Here is a 16794-nt window from a genome sequence, read left to right on the forward strand (position 1 = left end):
GCGATTCGCTCAGCATCTCTGTTGAAGACGCGCGCCGAGGTTGCATACTCGGGCCACCGGCGAATTACTATGGCTGCACAACAGTGTTGTGGGGGCAGCGAGCGCCGCTGCAAAAGACAACGTCAAGCACCACTTCAGCGGAAGAGGGCATCGACGCTGCACTGGTTGGCAATGTTGTGCAACACGACGGAGATCGGCAAGGCTGCAGTGGTTGGCATTGATGTGCCACACGACGGACGCTCATCGGCGGCCGCCGGTGCTGCAATGCAGCGCTCGTCGGCGGGTCAGTGATGCTTTGTCGGGGCTACAAGAAAGCATTGCCGGAGTTGCAGTGAAGCGCCGCAAGGTCGTTGAATCTCCATCGGGGTTGCAATGGAGCGTCGCGGCGGTCATTGAAGCTTTGTCGGAGCTGCAGCGCCGCGGGGTCATTGAATCTCCGTTGGGGCTGCAATGGAGCGCCGCGGGCGCCGTCACGGCTATGCGCCGAGCGCTGCTGCCATCGAAGCTGTTGTGCTGAAGCTTTTTGCCGTGCTGGCTCAGATGCTGCGAGGTAACCGACGTATTTGAGAAGGAAGACGAGGTAGTCTATGCTCCGGTGTTGCAAGGTAGTCGCGTGATCGACGGAAGAACAGAGAATGACGGCTTCCATCAGACCGGACGGCTGTTTAGGTGGATGATTTCCTTGATTTGTAGCAACCCCCTAGATCTAATGATACATAGGCAACGTAGATGTTGGTATTTTTATAAATTTGATTAACATAGAAAGTTTGGATTTCGAAAGAATATATACACGTCGTACGGAGGTAGTATCTTGGGAGTGTCATTTTAAGACGAACTGAAGCCTCATTTTTATTTCATTCGGAAGAAACAAAAAAAGCTCATTTTTATTAGATACTACATCACTGGATCCAGTATACAACTCCTCTTGTCGAACTTACAAGCAAAAACAAAAATCCTTCTGCTGGCGGAAAATATCCTATGGAGCTTAGGCTTAGGTGCACCCCCTTATCTAGCCATCTATCTCTGCATCATGATTCGTGCAAGAATTTTTTCTCTTTTTTGTTTCTTCCAAATAATACAACATATGAACTTAAAACTTTTGCAAAATAGCAAAACATTCTTACTACAATGAGAGAAAAAACTTTCAGATTTTTTTCGTCCATCATAAGTATTAAAAATAACATTTTTTAATAAAGAAAATCTCATTTTGTATATTAATATCTGTCAAAAATCTATAAGTTTTTTCACTCATTGTAGTAAGAATGTTTTGCTATCTTGCAAAGTTTGAAGTTCATATGTTGTTTTATTTGAAAGAAACAAAAAAGAGAAATTTGTACGCTGTAAGTTAGTTGTCTAGCACGGATCTCAAAGCTATATTGGAGGGTATGGATAAAGGGTGTCCATGAGTCTAAGCTCTAAAAATCCACGTCTGAACCTCCGTTCTGAGTGCTCATGAATCGAAGTCACGAAGATAATCGAGCTGCCCGTCGAGGACGTCGGCCGCGTCGAGGTAGTACTTCTTGACCTCGTCGTGCCTGAACTTGCGCCCCGCCTTGCACGACGATCTTCCCCCGAAGCGCGCTGCCGCCGCCGGACGGATCTCCACTTCTTTGTACATGGCGGACTCGTACTTGAACGGCGACTGCCATCCCGTCGAGTAGTAGTATCCGAAGCGCCCGGCCATCGTTGGCGGAAGGGTCTGTGGCTCCTCCTCCTCCTCCTGTGCGATGCCGCTCCTGCCGAGCGCGCGGAGGCCGCCGGACTTGGACTGGTTGGTCGGCTTCCGCGGCGCCCTGAAGAACCCGCCGTTGGCCACCGCCGGCCCCTCCACGGCGTGCACGGCGCGGCGCTTGCTTCCGGGTCGACCAGCTCGCGGTCGTACACGCGCACCCACCCTCGCTGCCGTCCTTCCCGACGCATCTTTGCTCGTCTCCTTGGTTTGCTTCGTGGTTCTGTGCGTTGAGGCAAGATCTGCCGGTGGCTAATTTATACACACGGGGAGCTTCCCTTCCTTGGCGGACACAGGGTCGTGTTGGTGAGTTCGTGTAGTGGTCGGCAACTTGGGGTCCAAGTTCTCTGAGCAATCCGATCGTTACTTGGGTCCTCGGGCGGACGCGGTGAATTTGTGGGCCCAGCGCAATCTCAAAGCAATTTCCTTTAATAAAGGACATTTCATTGAATTGATACATCGAGTTTTTTTTGAGGGAAGGCCATCATGGCTAGCTTTATTGATTAATGCATAAAGATACATCGTCTACGAGCTTGCTCACCAGACAATCTGGAGGCTCATCAGTCCAACTAGAAGAAAGTTTATTACAATAACTAAAATTAGCTAGCACATGCGCCGCTTGATTTGCTGATCGAAAACAATGCTTAAAGTTGACCTTCCCAATCAAGGTAGAGATGTCCACACATTCCGCAAATATCGCTGCCGCCGCGTCCCACCAAGTACTATGACCGAAGCAGCAGTTGATCACCGTTAGAGAGTCGGATTCCGCTTCAACTTGCTGGAACCCTAGGCTATTTGCCAAGTTCAGTCCGTCTCTCATCGCCATTGCCTCTGATGTCATTGCGTCCGCTGCATATGGGATAAACTTACATTGAGCTGCAAGGAAAATACCTCGTTCATCTCTAATAATTGATGCCGTAGCTCCAACTCCTTGCTCCGCAAAAAAGGCCGCGTCCACATTAAGTTTGATGAACTTTGGGTCTGGCTTCAACCATCTTTCCTCTTCTGTCACAACTATCTTTGCCATGGCTCGTTGATAGTTGCTTGTAACTGCCAAGATCGACAAAGGCCATTTTACCATCGGCGGGCAACTCTCATTATGTGTTATAAGGCGGCGTGTCCACCAGAGGTACCAACATCCCACCACTACGACCTGTTTAATCTCCAATGTCGGCATTAGAGGTAGTGGCGTTTGACCAATAGACAAGATATACTCCATAATAACTGACCCAGATCTATCAACATTTGTTGCGCTGTTGATGAAATCTGTCAATCCAAGTCGGATCCACATACTTCTTGAATGAATACACGTGAAGAATAGATGACGAATATCTTCAGAGCTCTTGTGGCAAATTGGGCACCCTCCAGTTGCCCCAACGTGTCTATTAGCGAGTATACCTTTTAGGGACAGAATTCCATGTAGTAAACGCAAGCAAAATATTGAAACTTTACGTGGAATTTGTAGCTTCCATAATGTACTCCATACCGCTGGAGTAGCAGAACCTCCCGGTCGACTGATGTCATTTGCATGCGCCCCAAATTTATGTAACCATTGGATTGTATAAGTTGTTCGAACGGAGAACATCCTTTTTTTATCGGGGTGTCATGCGATGAAATCGTCAAATGCATGAAGACTTAAGGGGATTTGCAGAATCCTTCGAGCATCGACGGGATTAAAAATCATATTAATGAGTTGCTCGTCCCAAAGTCCTGTGTGAGGATCAATCAAGTCACTCACCACCGATACGACTGTTTGACCTCTGGGCGTGATGATCATTCTGTTGGGACTAGAAGGAATCCATGGATCTGACCATATGTTGATTTCATTCCCATTGCCCACTCTCCAAATATAGCTTTTTTTGAACACTTCAAGACCTTTCATAATACTTTGCCAAGTGAACGAAGCTCCATTTTTTAGAGATGCTTGTAAGAGGCATCCATTTGGAAAGTATTTTGCCTTAAGAACTCGTGCACAAAGTGACTCAGGTGAATTGATACATCAAGTTGATACAACCACATCGAAAGAATGCCTGGCCTCTGCATAGCTTGACACACAGCCGAAAAGTCCAACCGACCGAAAAATAAAAAAAACATTTAACAGCTAAAATAATAAATTAGTCCAGCCTATGATGTGGCAGATCCTATCCGAAGATCACACCACCATCCATGGGGGAGAAGGCCGTATGCTCCAGCCGTATAGACACCATCATAAAAAGGTCCTTCTCCTCTGGCCTTTGCAGGATAGACCAAGTACGGAGTCATCGCATACATACATGAATAATCTGCATAGGAGATAAGACACACTTATTATTAAAACCACATCATCCCTGGTAAGCCACAATGTCTGGCGTAAGGCAGCCGCCCCCATAAGAATATGTGCAGAAAATTGTTTATCAATACCCCACAACCGGTTGCCGAACATGTTACGTGCACTACGTGGGGGTATAAATTTGAAGCTACTTGAAATATGGCCCAAATTGAGCGAGCGAATTTGCACTAAAAAAGTGTTTAATACTCGTCATGTTGGCAAAAGACACATGTCTTGGTACCTTGCCAGTTACGTCGTGCCAGATTATCTCTAGTTAAGATGACCCCTCTGTTTAGAAATCAGAGGAATTTTAAGCTTCCACAATTTCTTGTTATCAACCGGAACATCACAATGAACCATTGCATCATACATGGATTTGACTGTAAACTTGCCATTCTGATGCAGATTCCATCTAAAAATGTCCGGTTCACCTGACAGCTGAATAGCCTCCAGACGTATGAGTAATTCATTTCATGCTGTCAGGCGAGGTCCTAAAAGGTCCCTACGGAAAGAAATATCAGGGTTTTTTGTCCCAAAACTTGTTGGATGGTGACAAATTTATGTCTGACAATCCTGTACATAAACCTGGGAATAGTTTGTAATTCATATTAAACCCAGCCCAATCCATACAGGTATAAGTCCAGCAGCTAGACCAGACCGGACCAAACTACAAATGCTATTATCCAAATGAATCCAAACTGTACGTATTTTCAAGCCAAACCCATCCAAACCATTCCCCACATGTAGTTTGAACCTAAAGTTTCAAACCAAGGGCATGTCCTATTACTACGGGAAGAGAGGCGTTGGAAGGGTGATTAGCTGCTGTTGCATGTTACTCAGTACTCACCACCACAACGTACGTACATAGAAGTAGAACAAGCAAAAATGCTAGATACTTGTACTATATGTGATGAGTTGCACTCCATCTATCACGGTGTAGCCTTATAAGACGATCTTGCTTGCACTGTCCAACCTCGTCGGCCAACTCGCCGACGCCGTCGAGCGGTAAGAAGGGGTACATCTCGTAGGGTGCCATGTGACTGTTGTATATCACACTCTCCGGCAGTAGTTGGGCAGCTCGGTCACCTTCTGCTCCACACATAGCCTGCAGTCCACTGCCGCCGCCACCGAGTTGCGCCATGTCCGTTGCCAGCCCCTTGTTCGCACCATCGCCGCAGTCGCCGGACATGAGCTTCCCTGTGCATGGTCGAATGCATCCAGGCCCTTCAGTCCATGCCGGTGGCATCCTGGGTGTTGAGAAGGCTGAGCGTGTAGCCCGTGTGGGCACCGCCGCGGCCGCTTAGAGCACGTTGATAACCCCCAAGTATAGGGGATCAATTGTAGCCTCTTTCGATAAGTAAGAGTGTCGAATCCAACGAGGAGCTAAAGATAGAACAAATATTCCCTCAAGTTCTATCGACTACCGATACAACTCTACGCACGCTTAACGTTCACCTTACCTAGAACAAGTATGAAACTAGAAATACTCGGGCATCCCAACAAACAATCATGTCTTTCAGAATATCAATGCTAAAGAACGCTATCCCTACAAAATCATATAATCTTGTCATGCTCTGTCTTCTTAACACAAAGTATTTATCATGCACAACTCCGAGGACAAGCCGAGCAATTGATTCATAATTTTTAATGCGCTTCAACTTTTTCAACCCTCACGCAATATATGAGCGCAAGCCATGGATATAATACTATAGGTGGAATAGAGTATGATGGTGAAGGTTGTGTGGAGAAGACAAAAAGGGAGAAAGTCTCACATTGACGCGGCTAATCAACGGGATATGGAGATGCCCATAAATTGATGTCAATGCGAGGAGTAGGGATTGCCATGCAACGGATGCACTGGAGCTATAAGTGTATGAAAGCTCAAACTGAAACTAAGTGGGTGTGCATCCAACTTGCTTACTCATGAAGACCTCGGGCATTTGAGGAAGCCCATCATCGGAATATACAAGCCAAGTTCTATAATGAAAATTCCCACTAGTATATGAAAGTGATAACTCAAGAGACTCTCTATATGAAGAACATGGTGCTATTTTGAAGCACAAATGTGGTAAAAGGATAGTAACATTGCCCCTTCTCTCTTTTTCTCTCATTTTTTTGTTTTTTTATTGGGCTTCTTTGGCGTCTTTTTTTTGTTTGGGCTTCTTTGGCCTCTCTTTTTTAAAGTCCGGAGTCTCATCCCGACTTGTGGGGAATCATAGTCTCCATCATCCTTTCCTCACTGGGGCAATGCTCTAATAATGATGAGCATCACACTTTTATTTACTTACAACTTAATATTACAAATCAATGCTAGAACAAAAAATATGACTCTATATGAATGCCTCCAGCGGTGTACCGGGATGTGCAATGATCTAGTGTAGCAATGAAATCAAAAAAATGGACAAGCCATGAAAACATCATGCTAGCTATCTTACGATCATGCAAAGCAATATGACAATGAATTCTCAAGTCATGTATATGATGATGATGGAAGTTGCATGGCAATATATCTCGGAATGGCTATGGAAATGCGATGATAGGTAGGTATGGTGGCTGTTTGGAGAAAGATATAAGGATGCTTATGTGTGATAGAGCGTATTGTATCACGGGGTTTGGATGCACTGGTGAAGTTTGCACCAACTCTCGAGGTGAGAATGGGCAATGCACGGTACCGTAGAGGCTAGCAAATTACGAAAAGGTAAGCGTGCGTATAATCCATGGACTCACATTAGTCATAAAGAACTCATATACTTATTGCAAAAGTTTATTATCCCTCGAAGCAAAGTACTACTACGCATGCTCCTAGGGGGGGGGTGGTAGGAGTTAACCATCGCGCGCCCCCAACCTTCACACAAAGGAGGACAATCAATAATAAATCATGCTCCAACTTCTTAGGATAACGAGAGACTATACATGCATGCTTTGGGAATCACAAACCTTAACACCAATATTCTTACTAAACACAACCATTTACTAGTACCTCCCACATATTATCATCTCTGTATCGCAAGACCATATTCAGTGATCTACAAGTTTTATGTAGGATTTTATGGCTAACCATGTGAATGACCAATTCCTGTAATCTCTCTAAATAGGTATAAGTGAAGCAAGAGAGTTTAATTCTTTCTAAAAAATATATGCCCATGCTCTAACAAATATAAGTGAAGCAAAACAACATTCTACAAATGGTGGTTTTCTATGTGAAGAAAAATAGGCAATCCAAACTTCAGATGATATAAGTGAAGCACATGAAGCATTCTATAAAGCCTTACTCAAAAGATTTAAGTGAAGTGCAATGAGCATTCTATAAATCAACCATGGACTATCTCATACTAGCATGGTGCATAAAAGAAAAGTGAAAACTAAATGCAAAAGACGCTCCAAGATTTGCACATATCGCATGAACGAAACGAATCCGAAAACATACCGATACTAGTTGAAGAAAGATGGGATGCCTTCCGGGGCATCCCCAAGCTTAGATGCTTGAGTCTCCTTGAATATTCACTTGGGGTGCCTTGGGCATCCCCAATCTTGAGCTCTTGCCTCTACTCCTTTTCCTCATATCGAGACCTCCTCGATCTTCGAACACTTCATCCACACAAAACTCAATAGAAAACTCGGTAAGATCCGTTAGTATAATAAAGCAAATCACTACTCTAAGTACTGTTGCAAACCAATTCATATTTTGTTTTTGCATTGTAACTACTATAATATAACTTTTACATGGCTTAATCCACTGATAGAAATTGATAGTTTCATCAAAACAAGCAAACTATGCATCAAAAACAGAATTTGTCTTAAACAGGGCAGTCTGTAGTAATCTAAACATTCACCATATATCTGGTACTCCAAAAATTCTGAAAAAATTAGGAAAATTAAACAATTCATATAGAATGACAGTGCAAAAAGTTTCAGAACTGTTTGACGTTCCAGTAAAAAATAATGTAAAATCGCGCATTACAGCCAAAGTTTCTATCCTGCACCACACAAACCAACAAGCATTATAACATCCTAAAGGCAAACCTTGGCACATTATTTTTATAATATAATGGAATTGTACAAGGGGATAATTATTTTTCTTGAAAAGTTTCGGTAATCAAGATTCACAAAGTTTCCGTGAGCATGAACAAGTTCAAAGAGCTCCCCCACTTCAACAATGCTTGTCTCTCTCAGTTTCACTTTCCTTTTTGAAAAGTCTTGGGTTCCCCTCTTTATTTTTTTGTTTTTAAACATTATGAAAGCACACAACAGAAATAAATGACTCTCTAAAACTTCCGGGTTGTCTCCGTGGCAGCGCTTTCTTTAAAGCCATTAAGCTAGGCATATAGTGCTCAAGTAATGGATCCACCCGGATCCCAAGGTATATCAAAGACAATTTTAATTATGATTTGATTTAGTAGTGAGCACAAATTAACATAAATCATGCAACAACAAATCCTAACTCTCTTCCTATGCATTGGCATGTCATAAAAGAACAATTCATGCACACCAAGTAAAGGCCAATGCATAGTATAAGCAGTTTCTTGCAATTCTATCATGTTGGAAACATAAAGAGGCGGAGATGTAGTTCCTCTCTCATAATAATTGCAAGTTGGAGCAGCAAGCACATGCATATTATATCTATCAAAATCATCATGTGCAACGGTAAAATGCAACCCATCAACATAATCCTTAATAAGAGCAAACTTCTCCGATATAGTGTAGTTTGGAGAATTCAAAAAGATAATAGGACTATTATGTGTGGGTGCAATAGCAACAATTTCATGTTTAACATAAGGAACTATAGCAATTTCATCTCCATAAGCATAATTCATATTGGCATCTTGGCTACAAGCATATCAAGCATCCAGTTCATCAAAAAGGGATATTTCAAAAGAATCAACGGGGTCATAACAATTATCATAGCATTCATCCTTCGGTAAGCACGAAGGGAAATTAAACAATGTATGAGTTGAAGAGTTACTCTCATTAGAAGGTGGGCACGAGTAGCTAATCCGCTCTTCCCCCTTTTGTTCTTCGCTCTCCTCATCATCTTTTTCATCCAATGAGCTCACAGTTTCATCAATTTCTTCTTCCATAGACTCCTACAAAATATTAATCTCTTCTTGGACAGCGGAGGAGTCCTCAATATATGTTTTAACATAGGCATTCGAAGCATAATTATCATAATAATATTTAAGTATGGCAAAATTTTCAGATTTGTAAAGAGTAGCATCATACTTTCCAATCAAAGAAGCAATTTCATAAGCACCCTTAAAAGCAACAAATTCTTCAATTTGTTGGACATCGTAGTAATTATAAACACCCTTAGCATAGGAAGATACATTCCATTATCACTAAACTCGCATTGGTATGGAAGGTGTTTCTTAGGGTCTTGAGAACAACAAGTAAAATCATATATTTCACATAAATTCCGAGCATAGCATTGCAAACGATGAATTTGATACAGTAAAAGTTTCGCTTTTTGAGATAAGTAGTGTTGCATATAACAAGCATGCTCATTAGATTTGCCCTCAACTAAGCAAATTGGGGTTTCAGCACGAACACATAGGGATCGAAGATTATCCAAGTAAAAAGCTTCAGGAGTGTGATAGATTTTGAGTGGTTCTTTAACCATTGGTTCAGTAGGTACCACTAATTTTTTTGGTATTTTGTGTTTCCTACCCATAACTAAAGATATAAAACAACTTAGAAAAGAAAATAAAAACTACTTAGTGATAAAGTAAACAAGCACACACGAGAATATTCACCCCACGCTATAACTCCACAGCAACGGCACCAGAAAAAGGTCTTGATAACCCCCAAGTATAGGGGATCAATTGTATCCTCTTTCGATAAGTAAGAGCATCGAACCCAATGAGGAGCTAAAGGTAGAACAAATATTTCCTCAAGTTCTATCGACCACCGATACAACTCTACACACGCTTAATGTTCGCTTTACCTAGAATTAGTACGAAACTAGAAGTACTTTGTAGGTGTTGTTGGATAGGTTTGCAAGAATATAAAGAGCACGTAAATATAAAATAGGGGATTTCTAGAAAAGAAGCAATAAAGTTAGTATAGCAAGTGTGTAAAAGTGGTGGTAGGAGTTGCGAAATTGTCCCTAAGCAATTGACTACTTTACTAGACCGATAGCAAGTTTTATGTGGGAGAGGCCACTGCTAGCATGTCATCCCTGACTTGGAATTCTATGCACTTATGATTGGAACTATTAGCAAGCATCCGCAACTACTAACCTTCATTAAGGTAAAACCCAACCATAGCATTAAGATATATTGGTCCCCCTTCAATCCCGTATGCATAAATTTCTATGCTAGGTTGAAGCTTCTGTCACTCTTGCCCTTCAATACATAGTCCTATCAACATAAAACTAACCCTATGGTGTGATCCACGTGCGTGCTCATGTGATGGGCACCAAAGGGCAGCGACATAACCACAAGCAAATTAAACCAATCATAGCAATTCACCAATTACCGATATGACAACGAAAATCTACTCACACATCATAGGATGGCAACACATCATTGGATAATAATATGAAGCATAAAGCACCATGTTCAAGTAGAGGGTACATCGGGTTGCGGGAGAGTGGACCGCTGAATATAGATGGGGAAGGTGATGGAGATGTTGGTGAAGATGACGGAGGTGTTAGTGTAGATCGCGGTGATGATGATGGCCCCGGCGGTGTTCCGGTGCCACCGAGGAGAGAGGGAGAGAGCCCCCTTTCTTCTTCTTCTTCTTCTTCTTCTTCTTCTTCTTCTTCTTCTTCTTCTTCTTCTTCTTCTTCTTCTTCTTCCTTGACCTTCTCCCTAGATGGGAGAAGGGTTTCCCTTCTGGTCCCTTGCTTCCATGGCATGGGAGGGGCGAGAGCCCCTCCGAGATTGGATCTATCTTTCTGTCTCTCTCTGTTTCTGCGTTACAGATTCTGGCCTTTCACCGTTTCTTATATTCTCGGAGATCCGTAACTCCGATTGGGCTGAAATTTTAACACGATTTCTATCCGGATATTAGCTTTCTTGCGGCGAAAGAAGGGTACCAACCGCCTTATGGGGTGTCCACAAGGGTCGGGGGCGCTCCCCCTGCCTCGTGGGCCCCTCGAGCATCGTCTCATGTTGATTCCACTTCCCAAAATTCATAAATATTCCAAAAATATTCTCCGTCAGTTTTTATCCCGTTTGGACTCCGTTTGATATGGATTTTCTGCGAAACAAAAAACATGCAACAAATAGGAACTAGCACTAGGCACTGGATCAATATGTTAGTCCCAAAAATAGTATAAAAAGTTGCCAAAAGTATGTAAAAGTTGTATAATATTGGCATGGAACTATCAAAAATTATAGTTATGACGGAGACGTTTCACACGTAGTCCTACCGTGGGACGTCGCCGCGGCACTGCGCAAGGTCCCATATCGCCGAGAAGGAGCGGCCGACGGTAACCGTGGCATACTAGGCGGAGGTGTGCGGACGAGGCCGCGAGAACCTGGTCAATGCTGGTCTGTGTCTCCGCACTCGCACCATTCTTGCCGCAGTACGCGCTGATCGGGTCAGCATTGACATGCCATAGCGAGCAGGAGCATCATCATCGGCACCCGCAGTGGATACGACGAGGACAACGTTGCCAATGGATGATTGCTTTTCCTGGCAAAAAAAGGTGATTGCTTTGATCGGGATCCTAACCTGGTCCTTGATTTAGTTCTTATTCCATGGGTTGGAACGGTTCGTGACTATTTGGTCTGTGACCAGACCGAACCAGACCAAGCCCATAATAGGAAAAGCCTAAACCAAACCAGCCTACACTAAGAGCTCAGCCCATTTAATCCAAACCAAAAGAGACCAATAGAAAAACCGATTTGAAATTATGATTTGAGTCCAAACTATTCCCAGGTTTATCTGTACAAGCTCGGATATTGCACCATGAGTGGGGTGGTCCCTAGCCAGGTGTCTTCCCAGAATCGAATCTGGGAGCCATCCCTCACTGAGAATGTTCCAAATTGGAAGAAAATAAATCCTTGGCCTTCATGACGCCACTTCAAAAATGTGAATCACCAGGTTTCCAATAAACTTGAGAAATGGCTGTGGATCCCACATACTTGTTACGAATGATTTCTTGCCATACTCCATTCTCAGTGATTAGTTTGTAAACCCATTTGCTGAGAAGAGCAATGTTTTTTTATCTCAAGGTCTTGAATTCCAAGTCCCCCTTGACTTTTAGGTCGACATAATACAGTCCACCTAGCCAGTCGATATTTCTTGGATTCATTATCACACTGCCAAAAAAAATCTGGATCTAAAGTAATCGAGACGCTGAAGAACCCCTTTCGGGAGTTGGAAGAATGACAACATATACAACACCATGTTGCTGAGGACAGAATTGATCAAAGATCAATCGCCCCCCACATGACAAGAGTCTAGCCTTCCAACTGGTTAGTCATTTCTCAAGTCTCTCTTCCAAGTGCTTCCACTCAGCGGTAGTTAAACACCGATAGTGTATGGGAATACCCATATAACAAATTGGGAACTGCCCGAGCTGGCATCCAAAAATGTCAGCATACTCAGGTGCAAATTCTGCAGCATCGTCGAAGCAAAAAAGTTCGCTTTTATGAAAATTAATCTTGAGACCAGAAAGTCCTCAAATGCACATAAAAGCAGCTTGAGGTTCCTTTCTTTATCTAAATCATGATCCATGAAAATTGTAGTGTCATCCGCGTATTGTAAGATAGATAGACCTTCTTCTACCAAATAAGGAATGACACCACTAACTTGCCCGGCCACCTTAGCCCACTCAACAAGGGTCGCTAACATGTCGGCCACAGTGTTAAACAAAATAGGGGATGTGGGGTCCCCTTGGCGATGCACCTTCCTTGTCTGAAAGTAGTTGCCAACATCATCGTTAACTTTGATGGCCACACTACCTCCAGAAATAAAGCTCTCTACCCATCAACACCATTTTGGCGAAAACCCCTTTATACGTAAGGTTTCAACAGAAAGGGCCATTTAACTTTATCATAGGATTTTTCGAAATATATTTTCAGGATGACTCCATTCAACTTTTTATAGTGAAGCTCATGTACAATTTCCATGCAGCACAACAACTCCATCTAGTATGTTGCGTCCTTGCATAATTGTTTGAGTGGGCTTGACGACATGGTCAGCCACCCCGTTCAACCGGTTAGTTACAACCTTCGTAAAGATTTTAAAGCTTACATTTAGAAGGCAAATCAATCGATATTGTTGAATATGATTGGCCTCCTTAGTCTTAGGCAGAAGGATAATTTTCCCGAAGTTTAAACGGGAAATATCCAGGTCTTCGGTATGCAGTTGGTTAAACAACTGAATCAAGTCTGCCTTAATCACTTCCTAAAAACATTGATAAAACTCTGCCGAAAAACCATCCTGTCCCGGAGCCTTGTTGTGTTCCATTTGAAACACCGCGGTTCGAATTTCCTCCTCGGAGAACAGAGAGGTTAGGAATTCATTTTCTGCTTCCGAAACTTGAGAGATGTCATGACTAATAGACTCGTCCAGCTAAAAAGTGTTTCATCTGAAGGGCAAAAAAGCTCCTTGTAAAACTTAGTAATAAAGTCTTTGAGTGGTGCATCCCCCTCGATACGGCCTTCCTCCTAGTCAAGAGTGAAGATAGTTTCTTTCTATGTCTGCCATTGGCCAGCATTTCAAAGTATTTCGTATTATCATCACCTTGAACGAGGGAGTCAGCCTTGCAATGTTGGTACCATTTAATCTCTTCCTCGCGTAGAAGGCAGGCAATCTGCTCATTTAGATGGCTTTTTTGCTCAATCTCAACAAAAGAAAGAGGCCTGACCTCCGCAATTTTATCAAGGGTATCGATTAAAGTAGATAGACGCAACTTTTCTTTTTTTGTAAATGCCAGCAGTGTGCTTAGCCCATCCACGAAGGAATCGACGCAAGGTGCGAATTTGATTGTTCCATCGTTGAATGGGCGTGTTGCCGCGAGGTTGACGTGCCCACACTTTGTTAACCAGGTCAAGGAATCCCTCCCTAATGAGCCATCCCAGTTCGAATTTAAACTGTTGGCGATTAGAACTTGGAGTTGTTTGTCCAAAATCGGTTAGCAATGGAGCATGATCCGATAAGGCCTCAATTCTTTCTAGTGCCCGTACCGAGACTAGGGGATATTTATATTCCCAGTCGGCGGTAACTAGCACCCGGTCAAGTTTTTCAAAAATCAGAACTGATCGGTTATTGGCCCAGGTATACTGACGACCAGACATAGTGAGCTCCCGCAGGTCCAGGCTGTCAATAACAGCATTGAAGAGGAAAGTCCATCTAGTGTCAAACCGATCATTATTTTTCCCGCCGATATCGAAGGATATTGAAATCCTCCCCGATTAACATGGGATGGGGATTGTCTCGACATGTATCAACAAGTTCCTTTAGAAAAGAAGACTTAAACTACTCATGAGCGGCGCCATATACAGCCACCAGGCTCCAAAGGAAGTTGTCAGACTTGTTTCGAAGGTGAAATTTAATAGGGATTTTTATTTCTGTGCCCCTGGTTCCTTAGTTCTACTCATTCATCCCCACGATCTTATCTCTTGCCCACTTTTCCCCACTCCCTTGCCTGAAACCCTCAGAACTGGTCACAGCGGATGTTGCCATCGGGTCAATGGCTTGACCGTTAACTCTGATGAGTGGGGCCGCGTAGGGCCAAGTCCACATTTTGACCGTTACGTGCTAACAAGTGGAGCCGCGAAACTGACACTCACTGTAGGGTTCCCCTCACTGTAACCCAAATCAGATCGAGTCGCTTCTGCGCCGCCCCCTCCGCCTCCGCCCTGTCGTGCCGCCTCTGCCGCATCTACCCTCTCTCCCCATCTAGGATTAGGAAGCGATGTCAGGGGAGCATCCCATCCGGCCCATCGACTTGGAGATGATTGGGTCGAATCAGAGGCGGATAATTCATGGATTCCACCTGGGTAAGCATCATTTTCCTCTCAAATTGATTAGGAGATCCGTAAATTAGGCTGTATTTGACCACCATTCGCGTGAATCAGTGCAATTTATCTAAAAAAATCGACCTAACTGCGCCCTTTATCTTATTTCAATCGAATAGGGTTGACCCTACACTTGCTTTTCGGCTGGCGTTAGAATGGAAACTAGAGAGTTGCATGGAACTAAACCGTGTCTGATTTCTGTGTTTTCTATCCTAAAGTGGTAGAAACCAGCATTTTGTTCGCAGATTTCCGTGAGGCACTCTGTTGTGAGTATCCGTGGAGCCCTGCCAATGCTGTTGAACTGAGATATTTCGACAGTACCGAGCAGAGATTTTTACGATTAACTTGTGATGAGCATCCGGAATTGCTATTTAGCTTGAATGCTGACAGCCGTTTCGGTAAAATCCATATTGATGTGCTTCAAGCACGCAAACAACGTATCCCGAAGGGGAAGGGTGTTCAGACATCATTTGTTTCTGCTAATAGCAAGCGTCCTCTCACTCCTTGTAGGTCGAAACCAAGTAAACCTAGTGGTTCTGAAAGCCACAATATGTCGGCTGCCACTAATTCTGCCAATTTTGCTCTCCCTTCTACACCTGATGTAGCAGTAGATGCAGAGCCTGACAAGGAAGTGACTCGACATGATGATGATGATGAGATTCTTTTCCCTGAATTGGTAGATAGAATCAGTCAATAGGCAATGGAAGATGAATATCCAGAGGAGTCTAGCAGCCGTGCTAGATTTGATGACACTGATGATAAAGAGAGGGAGGAGAACATCGACTTCTTAGTTTTACAAGAATATGATGGTGAGGACATGCCCACAATTGAGTGGAACAGGGAGAATCCCGAGCTTACTCCAGGAACCGTATTCGAATCGATGGTGGACTGTCGTAATGCACTAACTACATATTGCAATCTCTCTATGAGGTTGATAGGAATGAGCCACGAAGATTCACTGTTCATTGCCCTTATGATAGGTGTAGGTGGAGGTTGCATGCATCCACTATGCTAAAGAGCAAATTGCATGCAAACACCTAGTGGAGGTTGCATGCATTCACTAGGTGTAGGAGGAGCTACGAAGTAAACGTTGCAGCATGGGGGGCGATTCGCTCAGCATCTCTCTTGAAGACGCGCGCCGACGTTGCATACTCGGGCCACCGGCGAACTACTACGGCTGCACAACAGTGTTGTGGGGGCAGCGAGCGCCGCTGCAAAAGACAACGTCGAGCACCACTTCAGCGGAAAAGGGCATCGACGCTGCACTAGTCGGCGATGTTGTGCAACACGACGGAGATCAGCAACGCTGCAGTGGCTGGCATTGCTGTGCCACACGGCGGACGCTCATCGACGGCCGCCGGTGCTGCAATGCAGCGCTCGTCGACGGGCCAGTGATGCTTTGTCGGGGCTGCAAGAAAGCATTGCCGGAGTTGCAGTGAAGCGCCGCAAGGTCGTTGAATCTCCATCGGGGTTGCACTGGAGCGTCGTGGCGGTCATTGAAGCTTTGTCGGAGCTGCAGCGCCGCCGGGTCATTGAATCTCCGTTGGGGCTGCAATGGAGCGCCGCGGGCACCGTCACGGCTTTGCGCCGAGCGCTGCTGCCATGGAAGCTGCTGTGCTGAAGCTTTTTGCCGTGCTGGCTCCGATATTGCGAGGTAACCGACGCAGCTGAGAAGGAAGACGAGGTAGTCTATGCTCCGGTGTTGCGAGGTAGTCACGTGATGGACGGAAGAACATAGAAAGACGGCTTCCATCAGACCGGACGACTATTTAGGTGGATGATTT

General features: G+C 44.1%; 1 pseudogene; it reads right to left on the minus strand.

Annotated features, from left to right (window-relative positions):
- Nucleotides 1-1343: 1343 nt before the first annotated feature.
- LOC123065657 (uncharacterized) lies at nt 1344-1920 on the minus strand (annotated as a pseudogene).
- Nucleotides 1921-16794: the final 14874 nt, after the last annotated feature.

Source organism: Triticum aestivum, chromosome 3B (assembly GCF_018294505.1).
Source record: "Triticum aestivum cultivar Chinese Spring chromosome 3B, IWGSC CS RefSeq v2.1, whole genome shotgun sequence".
Taxonomy (NCBI): Eukaryota; Viridiplantae; Streptophyta; class Magnoliopsida; order Poales; family Poaceae; genus Triticum; species Triticum aestivum.